Genomic DNA, 16928 nt, shown 5'->3' on the forward strand with positions numbered 1-16928 from the left:
CGACCCAAATACCAAAATGATCTTTTAACAATCTGTGGCAAACTTTAAATTACTAACAAGCAAATGTTGCAACCCCATTAAAAATATGGTCAAATCTACAGTTTTATGGATTATGTTGGTTTTATTATTCCCCTCTTATGGTTTCACGACAAGTTTCATAAGATAGCTTGTGGGGGCGGATATAGAGCTTCCCTTTCTCATTATCACCCAAGATGGTTTGATGGTTTACCTGATTTGTTGTGGTTATCAGCACTTGTCAGTCTGTCTGTTTCTTTGGTTGTGGGACAAAGTCGATGATGGGCTATCTCACATTGCATAAGTGGTGAAATTGCAGAGTGAAGTGGTTGTCGCCAAATAAAGACATTGCAAACAAATTTTGCACCTCAAGAACCCTTGAAGTAAGTGTAAACATACAGACATCATCAATAACCCAGGTACATATTGTATGGTCATACATTAAATGTGTTAACTTCGGCAAAGATGTGGTAATAAGGCCAAAAATAGCAACAAGTCTTATTGGTTGTAGATGCTGGCCATTACCAAGCGTCAAGTCATACAAACTCGTTTCCAGTGGTTTTGTTTTAAGTCAGGGCGAATGGAGTTGAGTCAATTCGATTTAAGGGCACAACACCATCAATGTTATTCCGCAAGATGTGGGTACGAGATTTTGAGGTTAAACGACAAAACAACTCCCCAGTTCATATACAAAATTCACGTAATAACTTCATTATGAGGATAACCGTGAAGATAATAACGTTGGTCAAAATACTCATGGTTGCCAGTTTTTAGATAATTTACACTATGTAACAGAAATTTTGTGCAAGATTAAGACTTAATAAAATTGTTTCAATAAAATAAGAAATAAATTCAAAAGGCTTTTTTCTGCTAAACAAAATTTTCAATAAAGATCCCATATACGTTTGGCTAAATTCTTCCTGTGACGTAAAATAAGTAAGAAAGTACTTAAGTCGGTTGACGCTGTTCATAATATTATGTAGAGTCATTCGTAATGATAATACTAGGACGTGTGAGTCTATTCTAAAAAAAAAAAACAACTTTGAATACAAAGATATGACCATACAAGTAAAAGTATATAGACATTGCGTATGTGCTAGCCCCAAAAGTAAAAAACCAGCATCAGTTGAATTAGTTGTAACATTAGCAAAGTGCAAAATTAGTTTAGAACTAATACCTTCCAAACAAAAGACTTAAGCAACAAACGCAATTTGTTTTTTCGTGTTGGTCTATTTTGTGCCAAATTTGAATGAAACCATAGTAAATGGGTGTGATATAACCATGTTTTTGATAATCAGGATATACCAATATACAAATTTTAAAAGAAATCTGTGTTAGAAGTGGTTCCAAATATATAAAGTTGCCTTGGTTCTACAGTGGTTCATTGTTCTTCTCTCAGTAATACTGTTGACATTACTGAGTCTTTCAAAATTTTTCTAAGTGATTTCCCCTATTGTGTGCATGTAAAAACACACCACAACTAACCTAAACTGGCATATCTAGCTTAAACTAAATTAATCGTTTAAAATTATCTAATTAAACCTGAAAGTTTAATGAAATTTTGTTTAGTTAAATTAAAATATAATGAATCGAAAAGAGTTTTCCCCAAAAGCTAAATAAAATTATATAAAACAAAATAAATTTACTAAACTAATCTAAACTAAAAAGTAGTTGTAAGCGAAAAAAATTAAAATAAAGAGCATATATGGATATTATGGAACCACGATGGAAAAAAAACAAAATCTTTACTATTAAACTAGAAAAATTGTGGCCGAGTGTTATTTTTTGTTTACAAAGTAGACCATAATGTTGTGTTGAGGAACCAGTTTATAAATTTTTTCGTAAAATTGTGACCATGGCCATGGAAAAAGAGTTGCATATGGGTAACTTTTTTCGTTGACTTATCATTAACACGGACATGGATGGAGACATGGGTTTGGAGATGTTGTGTTTGATGCATTAATACCCCATGTGCTACAATACAGGGTTTTGAGGAGTTTCAGCCTTTGAACACCGTTACAATTGCAATGTATTCTGGCCTTGTTTGCATGTGTATGAGGGATCGTTTTTTTATTGGTTTGAGATGTATGCATGTCTGTGTGTGTGATTGTATTGCTCTGTAGTATATTTGTTTTGTTGTTACATAAACGCTTTTGACTATGTTTACCCAATTGATTATGCAAATGATGGCGGTGACGAAGACGACGTCAGCAGCTTAAAGATCTTGAACGGAGATGATGGTTTTATTTGTAAATTCCGTTTAATGTTGCCAAAAAGACGAAAGGCGGAAGTTGGTTTTTGCTTGCATCAATGCGTTGGTGGAGGAGTATCACAATTTATGGTATCATCTTCACCCGTTTGCATTTAGGTCGTCTTAATGAGGGCACTCACAAATTTCCCTACCAACTAGATACTGTGGCTCTCGTTCGCAGACAACACAAAACCATAAATCAAGTTTGTTGCTTAAGTCTTTCGTTTTGAAGAGATTCCCCATCATACTATATTCGCTCTAAACTAATTATGGAATGATTTTATTGTTGTTTCGTTTGTGTTGTTTTTTTTTCTTCTTCATATAAACATGATTATGTTATAATTTTTTTAATGTTGCTATTAATCCAACAGATGGGCTGATGTTTTTCTTTGGGGAAGCTCATACCCCTTTCTTTAGCTCTTAAGTAATTATTTCGACAGAGTAAACTCTCTGTAGTGTTTTTAGATAAGAGAGGAGGAGAAGAGATTGGGTTTTTCTGCCGATATTTTATTTCTCATGCATCTTCATTCATCCAACCAACTAGGTAGCCAAAACCATTTTCATCTCTTACTCATTTTTTTCTATGAATAAAATCTTCTACTGGCTCCATCCATAAAAGTTGAATACAACTGTTTTTTTTTTTGTTATGTTTATTAAACTGTGGTTATGATATTATATAAAAAATAAATTTGTTTTGTTTTTATTAATAATTTGAAATGGCTTAAATTGCATAATCAACTATACATAGTACAGGGAAGAAGATACAAACATCGACATGGTCTTCGAGAAGAAGTAACCAAAGTGGCGCTAACCATTTGCATGACACTCACTCGGCTTACTTTGAGTTTCGAACATTGCAGCGATAAAATTGCCAGGGGATTGATAGATGACTGACTGTTTGGATTTTTGGCTTAGATGAATTGATAGGTAGTAAACAGAAGAAATGTTAAAGAAGGTGGCGGGTTCAGTTCGGTTTTAGCGTCTCAACATAGCGAAGGCTTTGGGGGAAGAAGAGAGAGGGAGACGATTGTTGGTTATATCAAAATTGCTTAACCGTAGTAGTGAGTGAAGAGCTAGCTTGCTAGTTGCGTAGATTTGTTGTGGACTGAATATTTAATAACAGTTTTCAATATTTTTCCGAACTTTTTGATGGTTGGATGGCTTGGTGTGTCTTATGGCATCTCTGGCAAAAGGTGTTTGAACGTTTAGCTTTGTTACAACAACAGCAGCAGTTTATATGACTGGCTTGCTGGTTGACCGCGTGCAGTACAAGTTTGCATGAATTAGGTCTACAGCCTCGGGTTGAGTAGTATTGTGTATTTGTACGCACTTACCTTACCCAATAACAGTAATAATTTCTTGTTTCTGGCGTTTTTGGGTTTGCTTTGCTAATATTTTTTTGTATATACTCATTGGTTTGACTAATTGACAATTGCATACAAAACAGCAGCCTCTGCTGCCGCTAAAATTTTAAATGATTTTTGGTATTGTGATATTATTTAACACTTGTTTTTTTTTTTTGCTTTTCCACTCTCCTCTTTCTTTGAGACTTTTTGTATGAGGGTATGTTTCTGTTTGTTTGTTTATAATTGTTTTAATGGTGCTAAGCTATGTGTTTTTGGTATTAGCATAATAAGTCAATATGTGTCAATGCCATGACATCAATTTGTATTTTGTGTTTCTTTTCTCGTTCCCACAAAATGGTCACATGGTTTAGGGCTTCCCCAAACCACTATGGTAGTATAAAGCCGAGTATGCTTCCATTTTCAGGAATAAGGTGCTGGTGTGCAATACAGTTCGCCTTTGTTGAACAATTTGGGTCTATGGTTTGGTCAGACAAGGTCATACGTAATTTAGTGCAATTAACTGTTTATTACATTTAGGGTCTTTGTGTATGGAGGAGATATTCCCTTGAAAATAGAAACAATAGCTTCATCGTAATAACGGGTGAAGTGAACAGTAAAATAACAATCTCGGAATAAACAAAAATGCAATTAAAAAAAAAACAAATTTTCGTTAAATTAATAAAACAATAACTTTCATTTAAAAATAAAAAATCTTTTTTAAACAAAACATATTGGAAGAAACAAACGCACAAAAATAATAATTTGCAAATTTTAATACAAAATTCATATTGAGACAATTGTATATGAATTACTGTTTTTTTGCCAAATATGTATTGATCAACAATTTTATTGAACTCACATACTTCAATCAAATTCAGAAAACTTTATCAAACTGCATATTTCAATTTCTTTTCCCACGATGAACATCAGACTACGCAGAAAAAATATCACGAAATATTTCCAATTAAAATGTTGATTGAAGTTGAAAAGTTTTTAAATTGATAAATTAATTGATACAATAATTTTTTTAATTAAGATAGAATCATTATGTTAATTAATTGATGCAAATCACTTTTTAATCTAATTCGGAAGACTAAGCCAGTTAAATAAAAATATTTCAAACAATCAACTTTTTAATTAACCCTTTCACTACCGATGTCCACTCAGGATGTCCACTCAAAAATTTTTTTATTAAATTTAGGACACAAATTTTAGAAATTTACGTCCCTCGGTTAAAGTCTTATATCTTTGAATAGCGCTTGTTTTCGTAAGAAAATTTGGTCACAATTCAAGAATCAAGTTTTCAGAACAAACTCATATAGCACGAGAAGTAATTGAGGTAAGTCCTCAAAATCACAATTTTTGTTCTACATGCTGTTACTATAAGTAAAAACAAGAGAACAATTTAAGTTTTTAACATTAGGTTTATTTCGGTAGTGAATGGGTTAAACTAAAAACACAAAGTTAAATAAGATAGTAATTGCAAATAGTTACGTCATCAATTAAATTTTTAATTGAATCAATTACAAAATTAATTGAAATGTTCAAATTAAATCTATTCATTTTTTAATCAAATATTTGTTTATGCCCAATTAAAACTATGATTGATTCTATCATTTTCTTGATTGAAGACATTTCAATTAATTTCGTAATTGAATCAGATTTTTTTGTGTGTATGTAGCATAGCCATTAGAAAACGCAGTCGTCGTATTGAAAATAGCCTTGGTTCACTTGTTTTTGTGTACACTATTCTTGAGGAAAAATGTACTACTTCTAAAATTAAAATTTTAAGGGTTTAATAACAACTAAGAGATTACAACACATGTCGCTAAAGGTTAGAATTTTGGTTTCTGTAATTATCAAATATTCAATTTTAATTAGATTTGAGAGACATTGTTTTTTAAGGTAATTATTACATACAATATTTCTGGTCACTTAGACATTCAATCGATATCACATATCACAGGTAGTGAATTTCTCTCTTGTCATTAAGTACTGCCCGCTTCTACACTGAAAAAAATATTGTCGTAAGGTCAAAGATTTCATGGCCTTAAAATACGAATGCAAATTTTGCTTAGCATAGAAGACGCATTTCTCTAATATGAAGTTTTGTTCCTTGTCCAAAAGTCGATAAACTTTTCAATGAAGTCGTATTGTTCTTATAATCAAGTGGTTTGACTTAAAAATGGGTATCATAACATGAAAGAAAAAATGTTTGGGCTAAGGTCAACTTGACTTTAATAATTCAGTAAAAGTCTTTAAATTTAATGAAATTGTCTTTAAATTTGTTGTCTTTTTGCATCTTGACTACAAAGCAAAAAATCGTTGCTTGACTACAAAGCAAAAAATCGTTCAACACTTTATTTTAAAGACGTTTTTTACTTGAAACATAGCATAATTTCTACTGGAAGTCGAGTCTTAAATTGGAAAATAAAGTTGTCATTAAATCGTTTTTACGCTGAGAAAGCGAAAAATTAAATTTTCTTGTCTTAAAAGTATCCTTACTTGTATTCATTGGCTCGGAATCAATACCAAATTTTTTAAAGTAAAGACAAAATTTTTGGAACCGGGCATGATTTTTATTCAGTGTATGTTTAGGTCAGTGACAAGGGACCTTCTGTTTACCTTTTACGGCGAAACCACTTAGCGACGCTTTGAAACACTCAGTATTACTGAGACGGAATAATGTACCATTGAAAATCTTTTTGGCGTTTAGTTGAAAGTGGGATTGAACCCATGGTTTTTTTTTGTATAAGACGGGTATGCTAACCATTGCAACACCATCGCATTTAAGTTCTAGACAAGATTCAGGCAAGATGCAAAATCAGGTGTGTTTAAATCCTTCGTAAATACCGCAATTTTTTTTTAATTTGAGTAAAATGGTCTCTATTAATGGAATGATCGTACGAAATGTATGTATGAGGGGGGTGTATGTATGTAATTCCGTTTCGCCCATTCTAGAAAATGTTGCACTCTCTTTGAGGCAAAACTTAAAGTTTGAAGAAAGTCGTTCAGTTTTGTCTTTTGGAATGTTCACATACTTCACACCCAACTCCAAAATTATAAACGTAACATTACACTCTCCCACCCACATTGACGTTTGGTGAATGTGTGGAGCGGGGGAGACTTCTTGCACCATGAAATATGTAAGTGTAACAATTCAAGCAAACAGCCATCAAGCCACCTAGTCAGTCAACCAGTTGCGGAGTCATTCCAGCGGGCAAACAAATTCGAAACATTTCAACAACAAATAAGAGAATGTGTTCGCTATTACCCTATTATGATTGCCATCACTGCCACCATAACAGTGCACATTTAAAGCTTACCACCACCACCACACCACCGCCATCATCAACCACTTGGCTTCTGCGGAAAAAACTAACAGCAACAACAACAACACCATCGAAGCAAAAATTAAATGAATTGTACTTAAAGTCACAATGAAATGGGAAAAAATTACGTCTCTTGTTTGTACATATGTCTGTCCGTCCGTCCGTCTGTCTGCCTATTTATATATGTATGTTCATATGGTTATATGTATACCTCAACGTGTGGCAGACACACAAAGCGGTGTAAAAATAATAACAATAATAGTAAGTTAGTAAGTAAGCAACAATAAGTTAGCTCGCAAAATGAAAATAAATAAAACTAGAGATAAAAAAAAAAAAAATAAATAGAAGGAGCACTCTCCAGAGCACTGTGCACAAACGGGCAAAGAAAACTCCAAACAGAAATAAAATCACTTTCACTGACTATGGCACCACTTTGGACGGTTAGGTCTGACGGCCAGCTAAGAAAGGTGGGAAGCTGATATGGGAGCATAAGCCTCACAAGAGTTTTGCGTAAAAACCCAACTAAACTAACATCACACAAATAGCGCTAAAACTAACAAATCCCTCTTTAATAAAATAAATATTTTAGCATTTAACAATTGTGTACACGCATTATGCAGAAGATGAAATAGTATTTAAATGGAAACATGGGCTATAATCTGTGGATGTGCGCTCATTTTTGTCTTAACTTAATTCATGTGTGTGAAATTTTGTACTCGGGTTAGACAAGAGGAACTTCAGTCTTATCAATGAGTGTAGGTTGATTCTATTTATGGCGTCTTCAAATTTCATTGAAACTGAAGTTCAATTTCACTTGAGATGTGAATATTGAAAGAACATTCTGTGTAAGAAATTTAAACAGTACATACATTAGCAGTTTTATTGAAATCTACAAAAATATTCGTCCGTCCTTCTAATCGAATCACTCTTCAAAATGGCTTTCAACCAATAAAACTTGATTGGATTTTTGAATTATTTAAAGATTTTTTAATATCTCCTCCCATACAAACCGCGATACAAATTTTAAGGTCTTATGCACTGAAAAAAATATTTACGTGATATTAAAGATTACGCAACCTCAATTTTAGGATGCGCAATTTACACATTATTAAGGAGAAATTTCTTTAAAATAATGATATTTTAATTGAAATAAGGTTTATAATCTTTGCTTCAAAAATTTTTTCATCAAATTTAGGATACACATTTTGAAGATTTGCGTCCCTTCTTTAAAGTGAGATGTCTTTGAACTAAGGCAAATTTTCCTTAAAATAAAGAAACACGTTTTTGATTTAAAGAAATCGTCCTTAAATGAACTGAAATATTGAATTTTTACATTTAAGATAAAAACGCCTCAAATATAGGCTGACTTTTTTTTGCGTATTTAGCATCTTTGGTTTAAAGGTTTTTTGGAATTAAGAAAATATTTTTTACTTCGAAGTATTCGTCATAATTTGGATTTTTAAACTGGCATTTGTTCGTACGTGAATAGCTTTTTTAATATACCGGAAAAATAGAATTAAAATTCTATAAATGAGTTCTGTATCCCAATTTTAATTCTATAGATCCTAGATTTAAAGCCAGATAGGTCACAAAAAATTTCCTTATTTTAAAGAACCCGCATCTTTGGCTCGGAATCAATAGCAAAATCTTTAAAGGAAGGTCAAAATCTTTGGATCCAAGTAAACTTTTTTTTGAGTGTGACAATGAGCTTAATATTATCTGGGGTCTTTTTGGGAATATGAACCCTACTTATGTTCTCCACCTACAAATTCTAAAATTTCGCAATACGTGCAAACAAGATGAATTTCTGATTTTACTTTCTTCAGTTTGCTCAAAATTTCATTTCTTGAAACTCCTAAAAGAATTGACATAAATATCTAGAAACCATTTATTATTTTTGAAGAATTTTTCAGAAATATTAAAGTCAAGTTGACCTTAGTCAAACAAAATGTTCTTTCATGGACTAGGAAAAAAACTTTACATCAGACAAATGCGTCTTCTATGCAGCAAAATTCACATTAGCATTTTAAGGACATGAAATATTTGGTTTCGCACCAATATTTTTTTCAGTGCAATATTAAATCCAAAATATATGGATATGTAGAGAGAAGTTCATCACTGTGCACTGAAAAAAAAAAAATATTTACGTGATATTAAAGATTACGCAACCTCAATTTTAGGATGCGACAAATTTCTTTAAAATAATGATATTTTAATTAAAATCTTTGCTTCAAAATTTTTTTCATTAAATTTGGGACACACATTTTGAAAATTTGCGTCCCTTCGTTAAAGTTGCATGTCTTTAAACTAGGGCAAATTTTACTTAAAGTAATGAACACACATTTTTGATTTAAAGAAATCGTCCTTAAATTAACTGAAATATTGAATCTTTAGATTTAACATAAAAACGCTTCAAATATAGGCTTAGGCTTATTTTGAGGATTTAGCATCTTTGGTGTAAAGTTTTTTTTGGAATTAAGAAAATATTTTTTGCTTTAAAGTATCCCTCATAATTTGGATTTTTTAAACTGGCATTTGATTGTACGTGAATAGCTTTATTAATATACCAGAAAAATAGAATGAAAATTCGATAAATGAGATCTGTATCATAATTTTAATATTTTAGATCCTAGATTTAAAGCCAGTTAGGTCACAAAAAAAGTTCCTTATTTTAAAGAACCCGCATCTTTGGCTCGGAATCAATAGCAAAATCTTTAAAGGAAGGTCAAAATCTTTAGATCCAAGTAAACTTTTTTTGAGTGTGGGATCAATGGGCATAGACTCAGTGAACCCGAAATAAAGGGCTGCCATTACATCTAATCTAACCTAACCTATGGTTTATAGTGGTTTATGTTTTACAACCAATTCTGAAAATATTCCACAATAGTGACATATTCAAGATATGGTAAATGGTAACTGTACATTGAAAAAAAAATATTTACGTAATATTAAAGATAACGCAACCTAAATTTTAGGATGCGCAATTTACAAGTTACTTGTTAAGTACAAATTTCTTTAAAATAAGGAAATTTTAATTAAGGTAAAGTTTATAATTTTTGCTTCAAAAAAATTTTTTTATATTAAATTTAGGACACAACTTGTGGAAATTTACGTCCCTCGGTTAAAGTCGTTTATCTTTGAACTAAGGCCAATTTTCCGTAAAGTAAATAAGCACATTTTTTATTTAAAGAAATCGTCATTAAATTAGCTGAAATATTGAATCTTTAAATTTAAGATAAAAGCGCTACAAATATAGGCTAATACTTATTTTGAGGATTTAGCATCTTTGGTGTAAAGTTTTTTGTTTTTGGAAGTAAGAAAACATTGTGTACGTTGTTGTATCCGTTATAATTTGTATTTTTAAAGTGTCATTTGTTTGTACGTGAATAGCTCTATGAATATTCCGCGACAAGAGAATGAAAATTCTGTAAATGGAAACTCTATCATACTTTTAATTTTATTGATCCTAGATTTAAAGCAACATAGGTCGCTAAAAGATGCCTTTATTTTAAAGAAGCCGCATCTTTGGCTCAGAATCAATACCAAAATCCTTAAGGGAAGGTCAAAATCTTTGGATCCAAGTAAAATTTTTTTGAGTGTAGGTGAGGGTAAGAAGTTCATATTGATACCATTTACTGTGAACTCCTATGCTGCCCGATTCTATTCTAAGCTCTATAACAAAGGACTAAATTTTCATAGCCGAATGTGAATGACTTTTAAATGTTTTTTTTTTAATTAAAATTTTAAACAAAAGATTAATTCAAATGAATCAAATTTTTAAAGAGAACAGAAATCAATTACAAAAATTAATTTGGAATCAATTAATTTTTATTTGGACCAATTAATTGTTTAATTGACGTCGGTGATTGATATTATTATTTTCACGAATTAATTAATTAAATATTAATTATAGCAATTAATTTCGTGACTGTTGCCAAAAAAAATGTATATCGTTTTAAAAAAATTAACTTACTACAACTAAAAATTTTCTGAAAACGTTATCCATTCAAAACATATAAACTGACCATATTGTAAACAAGATTTTTGATTTTCTTTTCAAGGATTTCAAGTCTTCAAAATACTTGTATACACTCACACATCCCCATATATCCATATCCATATTTAGATGTATTGTAGGAAATCCCCAAGAGGAGATCATTTTCAACTTACATACAAGCTACACCAGATTACATTCACACTCGCACTCTTACAAAGTTTTGTAATTTGGGCTAAAGGAAAAGTAATGCAAAAATACAAAACAAAAAAAAAATGCTTTCAACCATAGTTTGGGCTTTGGGACGTGGTTTGCGGTTGAAATAGCGCAGCAGCACATGGCCATAATGCCATGACAAACCATACTACCAACTGTTTTTTTCTCGTATTTTGTGTTTGCTTGCTCAAGTCTGAAGACCAGTCTCCTTTTAAATGTTGCAATTGTTGCAAGCAATTGTTGTGACAACAGTAAAAACGACATCGTCACCACAGCAATTGCAACTCTCAGATTGTCGTTTTATGTTTTTTTTTTTGAGGGATTGTTTGGTTCGTTGGATGGAGGGTATTTGCTTATAATTATGATGACTGTCTTAAAGTTTAATGGCTCTGGGATGAAGACAGATTGCTGCTGCAACTTGCAACTTGCTGCATGCAACATCAACACACAACATTAAGTTGAGGGAAATTAAATTACATTTGACGTTTTTTTGGTTTTCTTTTGAATTTTATTTGGTTTTTTATTGTACACAATTTTTGTTTGTTTATTTTTCCATTTGATATTTTCGATAGGTTTTTTAATTTTTGTTTTTGCATATCACATGACTCCCTTAGGGGGGCCTCTTCACTTACACTAATTTTTTGCCACTAAAATGAGACGATTATAATTTTTCCGCAAATCAAGACCGTTGCGCGTGCCGTGTTTAGATCCAACAACGTTTAATCAATAATTAATCGAATCAAAACGAATCGCCGACGAGCACAGGTAAACAATAATTACGACGACGACTACGACCAGATTGGTAATGAAGGTGATGCCCGTTCCGTATACTCAGCTCTGATGTGAGAGACGAAATTTAAAAGTCCCAAAAATACGTTGGTCGGATTGCTGTTAAGCGTTCACACGAATTGAAACGACCTTCTTGAGTCGAGTCTCAAAGAAGTCTGACGCGCATGCGCATTGTGAGCACCATAACAGTGCTCCAACGAAATGGAGAAATAAGCAGTGCAAACCAAACAGCTGTCTCCAAGTGTTTTTGTTATTGTTTGCCACTGAGGCACTTAAGTTTGTTTCGCTGCTGCAGACTAAGGCAGCGTTTATAGTTGGAGTATTTCATTTAAGTTAACATCGCTTTGTGGTTTTGCAGCAAAAAAGCTTTAATATTTTTCATTTTGTTTTTTTTTTTGGTTTTTTTTTTCAAAATGTATTTTGATTTGGTCTCCTCTACTGACTACTGAGTTGCGAAGAATGTGCGAAAATCGATATTCCTATCCTATCTCTTTAATGATCCTGATACAATGATAGTGCGTTCATAACAGCTGGTGCTGCCGTTTACCAACGTCGACGACGTAACGATGAGGCAATACTCAAGTGGCATGAGCGTTGCTAAATTTCCAAGGTAGTGGGATAACGGCAACAAATTTTCCCTTGTACAATGGCGGTTTGTGGAAAATTGGTAATTGAGTGTTTCTAATTTATTTAATTTTTAAGTGATTTTGTGTCTTATCCGTGACGTTGTATGTTAAGAAAGGAAAACTGTTATACATTATATAATTTTTTTTTTGCTTGGAATATGTATGATGAATATTGGCGGTGTTTTCAACCATTTCTTGTCGGCCAATGAGAAATTATAAAGAAGCAGAAAATTAAATTCAGTCCAATCAGTTAGGGTAGGGGTTTCAAGTAGCTTTTAGGAATCACAATCAAGTTGAGAGCAGTCGTACACAATATTTCATTTTTATAACGTAAATAGGACATGATGTGATACTGAATTTACTGAATTGACGCTTTTTTAAGTGCAATCCGAGGGTTTGATGTATATGATAAATTCAGTTCGATCCACTGGTATACTCCAGTCCTAGCGAACATACCTTCTGGGATGAACAAGGTTTTATCTGCATGACATCTTTTACCATAACAGCTCGGTCAATAGGCCAGAGACCCACGCACTTCTGATTTATCCTTGAACTAGTTCTTCTATTATTCCTACATTTACAAATATCACTCGCTGGTCACAAATATTAGTTCAGCGAAGAAGTCGGCGAGGTCTAAGTTTACAAATATCAATCGCCGCAATGAATTCCCTTACGATCAAACCACTTTGAGAAGGGATAATTTACCGATGCAAATCTTCTTGATGTTCGCTCGAAACTAGAGGTGTGCTCATGAAACGATTGACTCACGTGAGTCATGCTGATGGCAGCAGCATGAGTATGCGAACATAAAACGTTTACAAGTTGAATTCATATACAATTTTAGTGACATCTAGGATGTTAAGAGTTTAATCATTTTCATGTTTTCAGTTCGGTCCCTCAGTTAAATTACTCATAAAATTATTCGTGAGTCACGACATTTCTAATCGTGTAGTATGCGTGAGCGTGAGTGTGAAATGTTCTTTTCGTGAGTGTGCGGGAGTGTTAGTCCTACCAAAAAATATCGCGCGTCAGTAAGATTTTTCCGTCGTAAGGGTGCGTGAGCATCAGTAAAATATTACTCACGTGCACACTTCTAGTCGAAACGGGGATCGAACCCAGAACCCTTTGTTCGCAATGCTTGCATGCTATCCATTGCACCATGGCGGCTCGAAAAAAATAGAAAAATTTGCATGCATATTATTTAATTATACCCTGCTCACACGGCTATATAAGACAAATAAAGGGCTCTTGTATATAGGTTAAGTAGCTAATAAGCTTCCTGTGCAAATTCTATGAAGGATTTATGCAAAAGCGTATATATGTTGATCTATCTTTGATTTGATTCAGTTTCTTATAGAGTATATATTAATTTATTATTCCTCCTCTGCTAGCTTGTAAATAAACTTAAATAGTAAATCTTCAAAATTTAGTACGAATGTAGGACAACTTTTTATTGTACTCTGCCATTTACATGATTTTGGGTACTCTTCTATATATGAATAACATACTGAAATTTACAATGTCATTTTGTAAAGTCGTTGACTGCAGGTAATCGCGGGTTGTACCTTCCTTCAATTCAATAAGAGTTGCCATGTTGAAAATTAAATATAAAAATATGACTGAATTCAAAAAAAAAAAAACAGACCACACGGTAATATATAGAAGTACAAAATATATAAAATCTAGATATGAGAACTTAAACAATGCCTCTAAGAAATTGTTGGTATTCGGCACATTTGAAAGTATTATTAAATTCGAATATTCGAATAATTAAATGCAATTGAAATATTTGGAGGAGCTTGTGTTTTTTTATCTTGTTGTATAAAAAATTACAAATTTCAGAAAATAGGTAAAAAAGTTCGAAAACATCCCCTTTATGAAAATATTCAATAAATACAAAGTTAAATTTTATTTTATTTTATTTATTCAAATCCCTTAAAATGGAATAATTTTTCTTTTCTTAATATACCGATATCTGTGTTTAATGCAGTATCAAAAATATTTGTTTTTTGTATCTATTTGAAATGTGAATACTCTTCGTTACTGGCAACACTGATTAAGGTTCAATTGTTTGCTATTGTATTGTGTGTGAGGGCCGTTGTGTTCAAGCCATGTTTATATATTTTGTTTTGTGCTGTTAACAACAAAAGCCAAAAATTGCCTAATTTCCCGAAAAAGAGACAAGCTACTACTATTGGTGGCCATAATTACAGTAATACCGCCGCCGACTTCGATGGGGATGCATAATGTCGCCACGGTCATCACATTGGTCAAATGTGGTAATTAAGATTATATTGGAAGCATTTGAATTTGAGATTCATTCAACCGAGACCCACCGTGTAGCACAGGGCAGCATTCATCAATGGTCAATACTTGGATACTATTGACTTTTGGCATGCGGGCTGACTGTGTCTATTCATGTCATCTGAGCGATTGCATCGATCCATGGTCTCACAGTAGCGGTAATAGATGCGGCAATGGCAGTTTTATTTATGGTAACAATAGTTATTATTTGTGGATGTATATCGCAGAGTATACCCTTTGTAATCCAAAAGATTACGAAGAGTATAACTTGAAAATTTATAACAAGAATCGAAAATAAAATTCAGTTATGATTATAAGCAAACATACCGTAAAGGTATTAGCCCAACACTTACACTGTAAAAATTTGCGATACTCTTGCCTTAGATTGTGAGGCTAAGGACTTGTCGAACCAACTTCGTTTTTGGACTTTTGGACCTAGGCAACTTTTAAACATTTTTTAATGCCTATATTTAACTAGAGTTTATGAAAGTCAGTGTGAGAGACCATGTTTAACATTTTGTGACCTCTTGTTGGCGTAAATATATACATACACAAATTTATTTAACTTTCATTGACCGTATTTTTCTTTCAATGTATGGCATATGTTATATTATGGTTTTTACTTTTAATCCTTAAGCTTTTGGATTTGATAAATTAAGCCTACATATTTTCCTTCTCCAGCGGAGCTTTCAATATGCGGATATTACATGAACTCTGACAGGGTTAAGAAGATTTTTTGGGTATCCCATATAACTCCGTCATAAAGATGGACGGAGACTGGTACATGTATTACGAGACTTTGCTGATCGGATATTGTCTATATGTGAATTCAATGATGTGCTATGTCTCAATTCAATGAAGTCTTCTTGTCTTCAACACAAAAAAAAAACCTTCGAAATTGTCAAAATTGAAACAGCCACCATTGTACTCGTAATTAACGTCTCCTCTATCAATGCCTAGAGATGTGTATGGTAAAACCCCCATCGTTGTATTTGACTCGCTGGTTATGCGTAAGACTAGAAATCACGGTCACTTCAACTGCTAATGAGAGTTGATCTTGTAGTTTTATAAGCCCTGACTCATAGCATTTCGCTATGGCTTTATTTATATGTCCATTTTAATTATTTCGTGGATTTGTTCTCCCAATGCTAATGTCAATGACAGTTAGGATGGTAGTACAAAGCAATGAAGATATTCTACATTAAATTGAATCTTTTATACCCCATTCACATTAGGCTCGAAATCTACTAAAAGTAGATTTGAAATCCATTTTTTATAAAGCAAATGACAGTTGAAATCTAGTTAAAGTGGATTTTAGAAGTGTAATGTGAATGAGGTATTACATTAATTAGTTTGGTGTTTTGTTTTTGTGCATATTTGAAATCCAGCCATGACCTTATCCTTGGCACTGAAGTAGAAAATCTCAAACAACTCAATAGTCTGTAGAAAGAAAAATATATATTAGGACCAACTTTGGTTCAACGGCTAGCTTGCTACACTCAAAAAAAAGTTTACTTGGATTCAAAGATTTTGACCTTCCTTTAAGGATTTTGGTATTGATTCCTAGCCAAAGATGCGGGTTCTTTAAAATAAGGACATTTTTTTGCGATCTATATGGCTTTAAATCTAGGAGCTAAAAAATTATGACGGATATTTCGAAGTAAAAAAATATTTTCTTAATTCCAAAAAAACTTTAAACCAAAGATGCTAAATCCTCAAAATAAGTCTTAGCCTATATTTGAAGCGTTTTTATCTTAAATCTAAAGATTCAATATGTTATTTCAGTTAATTTAAGGACGATTTCTTTAACTCAAAAATGTGTTTGTTTACTTTAACGAAAATTTCCCCATTTTAGTTCTTATTTTGCATTTGCAATATTAGTTTGGTTTGTGAAACATGAATTTACCACAAGTCTTTAGTTAAAAATTCTCGGAATTATTGAAAAAATATTTCTTCTTCGAATAAAGTTTGGTAATGAGAAGTATGGACCCTAACGGATTTCTATCCAATTCATTTGAATTTTGAATTATCATAGTACACATACTACAGTTAAGT

General features: G+C 32.4%; 1 protein-coding gene across 1 annotated transcript in view; it reads right to left on the reverse strand.

Annotated features, from left to right (window-relative positions):
- Nucleotides 1-12105, reverse strand: part of LOC142240176 (uncharacterized) — a 71727-nt gene extending 59622 nt beyond the window's left edge. The window contains exon 1 of the mRNA XM_075311877.1: nucleotides 11787-12105. The gene's annotated coding sequence lies outside the window, so the exon portion shown is untranslated. The remainder of the gene's footprint in view (nucleotides 1-11786) is intronic.
- Nucleotides 12106-16928: the final 4823 nt, after the last annotated feature.

This window comes from Haematobia irritans, chromosome 5 (genome assembly GCF_050003625.1).
Source record: "Haematobia irritans isolate KBUSLIRL chromosome 5, ASM5000362v1, whole genome shotgun sequence".
Lineage (NCBI taxonomy): Eukaryota > Metazoa > Arthropoda > Insecta > Diptera > Muscidae > Haematobia > Haematobia irritans.